Below are 4682 nucleotides of genomic sequence, written 5' to 3'. Positions count from 1 at the left end.
GACGTCAAAAAAAAACAAAGCCCCCACTTGCCTTTATCAAGTTCAAACGATGAGGTTTTCCGCGGGGTCCTAAATGAATGAATGGACTATGTAGAAGCATTGTTTGCTCTTTGATTGAAAGCCTCAACCTTCTGATTGACTTTAGTATTTTTTTTATTATGGTCTGATAATGGACATTGTTCTTGCCATACAGACACACACACACACACACACACACACACACACACACACACACACACACACACACACACATGCCAAAACTAAATTTCAATATATTCAATTTATTAAATAACCTTTAATGAAAATCATGTTTTGATGTTCTATTTGATGTTTAGAGATCTAGGATGGTAATGAGTGATTATTGAGTTGCCCATGTGATCATGCCTTTTTCAGTTGCTGTCCCAATCACTGAACTATGTAGACTGTATATTTTTTGTAAATGGGAGAACAAAGTAATGACAATTTTCCCCCCACAGAATATACAGACAGACTGTAGAACGTAAAATAAAAATATACATAAATTAAACTCCATGTCATTTATCACCAACTCCACAGGTGTACAAAAACTGAAAGAGAAATAGGCTCACTATAATCCATTATTAGACATGGGCCGGTATTGTGAAGGTAGCGAGCCATCAATAATTTAGCGCATGTGAACCAATATAACAACCTAAAGCATCATATTGATATAACTAGGCTACATTCATTTTCATCCCCTTAACTGTGGTACATAAAGCGAAGCAAGCAGGGGATTGTAATGTTATGTTTCACGCTTCACTGACTAGACACGTTAAAACAGTCAATGATGTAAAGATTGACTCAGTGGTCTTCCCATATTGATCCAAAATGTTCATTTTTTTGTCACATTTAAATGGTTGATTAAAGGATTAAAACCTACAAAGTCAAGCGTGCATCTTCGTGGACCATTGTTAGTTTGTGGGACGAGCTAAATGGAGGATGCCATGTGATGCAAATAAGTGGTGTTAGGAAAAGTCCTTGCAAATGCATTGGCCATTTCACTATCAAAGCACTCAGACCTTTTAGATAGAAGCCAATGTGTACATTTACATGCACACTAATAATTCGATACTAAACTGATTATGGCAGAAAGCCAAGTATGGCATTAGTCATGTAAAAACCTCACTCTGCTCATCTTAATCGGCGTAAGGTCATAATCGAAGTAAGCATGCGCCGATTAAAAAAACTTAGTTTTCTGAGAAATATTTCGAATTATTAGGACATGTTTAATCGACGTTCCAGCTGTGTATCTGATCTGCGCATGTGCACAACACTGTACTCGCGAGTGAAGTTAGTTCAGAAAAACTGAAAGTATGCATCTTATAAATAGTTTTCACATTCAAAGTAATAACTAATATGGTCTCTGTGATTTCAGATGTGTCCATGTAAACAGGATTATTAGGGAAGTCATTCTTCTTGCAAAGCATGTTTTAAACGAGCTATTATATTAACCTGACTATCCATCACAGTAATCGCACTATTGTGTACATGTAACCGTGCACGATGAGTCTGATTGCCTCTTAGGGATCGGTCGAAATTTACCCAATTATTACCCAGAGGAAAATGGTGGAGTGTCGTGGGTTTTTTTTTTCTTCAATTTCACTCAGGGGAAGGGTTTCGTATTTTTTTGTATTTCATCCATGGGAGGGTAATGTAATTTGTTATCATTAAATGTCAGCATTTTGGAATTTAAGTATTGAATTTGACTATGTATAACTTTGGTGTACAACCCTCCCTGCTAGCAATGAGGAATCGGCCCATAAACGGGGCTGGAATTGATTGAATTGGCCCGGCATCGGGTGTCGGACTCGGGAATCAAAATTAAAGTCTGCCCAGAATTGGCCCAAGTACACTTGACCATTTCCGTCTACCGTAATTCAGCCGACTTTGCCGGAATCTTACCAGAATCCCCCCCAGAAGCGGCCTGATGCAAATTTAAATAAATCTATACAAAATTAACCGATTTAGTCATTTTAAATATTACGATTATACTTTTGATGCATACAAATTATACCCATCCACCAAAAAAAAGGTTATGTCGGAGGAAACACTGTGACCGCAGGCTACAGAGCAATGGGACGTTGCTACAGAGCAATGGGACGAGGACATCCCGGCTGGCCAAACCCTCCCCTAAATCGGACGACGCTGGGTCAACTGTGCGTCGTCTCATGGGTCTCCTAGTTGCGGCCGGCACTGGTATCAAACTAGTATCTGTGGCAACGCAGTTTGCACTGCGATGCAGTGTCTTAGACCGCAGCGCCACTCAGGAGGCTTCGTCAACATTTGTTTTTAATGCTTATCAAATGCCTTGCACAAAGTATCAAAATACTAAAATACAACTTTAACAGGACTCTTAAAGAATTTAATTTAAATGTTAATCGTATTTTTTGATCACAGAAGCAATGAGAAAATATGGAAAAATAAATAACCCGTGTAATCATCTGCCAGAGAGGACCCCCAATCGGCCCGAGACCCAAGTAATACATTTGTGCCAGATAACTCACACCGAATCCTGAGCTCAATCCCCACATCATAGCCATAAATAATACTGCCTAAAGCGGCCCACATGATGTAGGCCGAGTCTGACTCTCAGCCGAGTGCCTCGACTCTCAGTCGGAATCGGCCCAGATCCACTGTGCTAGCTGAGCTGCTCTCTCCCACTCATTCGTTCTCTTGCTTTTTACCTTTCCATTGGCTGTTCAATCAGTCCCTCTTTGTGCTTGGCCTATCCAGCACATGGGCATGTAGAGTATCTGGCAAATAAAGTAGTGCTAGTAGTAATGATGTAGGGGGCTAGTTCGCAACAGAAATGCTGCATTCAAAACAACTGGGAACACTGAAATCGAATTTATGCACTTATTTCAGCATGAAACATTTAAAACACGGCATTTGAGCGGTTATTGTCTTGTTCTTCACTGTAAACAGAGGGCTAATATCAGTACTTTGCATGCCAGTCTCTCTTGACTAAAAGTAAAGGAGAGACCGACTGCATCACTTCTTGTTTTAAAGTAAGAAGCATTAATCTAGTTCAAGAAAATTGTGATAAATAAAAAAGTATTCCAGTTTAATTTAAGGACCAAAAAATTGACAGCTGTGCCTTCTTCTTAATGGTGTCCATTAGTAGTGTTTTCTTTGCAGCAATTCGAACATGAAGGTCTCCTCTGAACAGTTTATGTTGTGATGTGTCCGTTACATGAACTCTGTGAAGCATTTATTTGGGCTGCAATCTGAGATGCATTTAACTCTAATGAATTATCCTCTGCATCAGAGGTAACTCTGAGTCTTCCTTTCCTGTGGCAGTCTTCATGAGTTCCAGTTTCATCGAATCAAATTGTATTCGTCACACGCGCCGAATACAACAGGCGTAGACATTAAAGTGAAATGCTTACAAGCCCTTAACCAACAATGTCGTGTTAAGAAAATACCCGCCCAAAAAAGTAAGAGATAAGAATAACAAATTATTAAAGAGCACTATTTAGGAGCCTCTTGGACCTAGACTTGGCGCATAGGGTACCGCTTGCCGTGCAGTAACAGTGAGAACAGTCTATGACTAGGGTGGCTGGAGTTTTTGACAATTTTTAGGGCCTTCCTCTGACACTGCCTGGTGTAGTGGTCCTAGACGGCAGGAAGCTTGGCCCTGGGGAAGTATTGGGCCGTTCCCACTACCCTCTGTAGTGCCGTACCAGGCAGTGATGCAACCCAACAATATGCTCTCGATGGTGCAGCTGTAACACCTTTTTGAGGATCTGAGGACCCATGCCAAATCTTTTCATTCTCCTGAGGGGGAATGGGTTATGTTGTGCCCTCTTCACAACTGTCTTGGTGTGCTTGGACCATGTTAGTTTGTTGGTGATGTGGACAACAAAGAAACTTGAAGCTCTCAACCTGCTCCACTACAGCCCTGTCGATGAGAATGGGGGCGTGCTCGGTCCTCCTTTTTCTGTAGTCCACAATCATCTCCTTTGTCTTGACCACGTTGAGGGAGAGGTTGTTGTCCCTGCACCACACGGTCAGGTCGCTGACCTCCTCCCTATAGGCTGTCTCATCGATGTTGGTGATCAGGCCTACCACTGTTGTGTCATCGGCAAACTTAATGATGCTGTTGGAGTCATGCCTGGCCATTCAGTCATGAACAGGGAGTACAGGAGGGGACAGAGCACTCACCCCCTGATGGGCCCCTGTGTTGAGGATCAGTGTGACGGATGTGTTGTTACTTACCCTTACCACCTGGGGGTGGCCCTTCAGGAAGTCCAGGATCCAGTTGCAGAGGGAGGTGTTTAGTCCCAGGGACCTTAGCTTAGTGATGAGCATTGAGGGCACTATGGTGTTGAACGCTGAGCTGTAGTCAATGAATAGCATTCTCACATAGGTGTTCATTTTGTCCAGGTGTGAAAGGGCAGTGTGGAGTGCAATAGAGATTGCATCATCTGTGGATCTGTTGATGCGGTATGCCAATTGGAATGGGTCTAGGGTTTCTGGGATAATGGTGTTGATGTGAGCCATGAACAGCCTTTCAAAGCATTTCATGGCTACAGACGTGAGTGCTACAGGTCGGTAGTCATTTAGACAGCTTACCTTAGTGTCCTTGGGCACAAGGACTATGGTGGTCTGCTTGAAACATGTTTGTATTTCAGCCTCAGACAGGGAGAGGTTGAAAAAGTCAG

This window comes from Oncorhynchus clarkii, chromosome 17 (assembly GCF_045791955.1).
Source record: "Oncorhynchus clarkii lewisi isolate Uvic-CL-2024 chromosome 17, UVic_Ocla_1.0, whole genome shotgun sequence".
Taxonomy (NCBI): Eukaryota; Metazoa; Chordata; class Actinopteri; order Salmoniformes; family Salmonidae; genus Oncorhynchus; species Oncorhynchus clarkii.
This window is presented reverse-complemented; position numbering follows the sequence as displayed.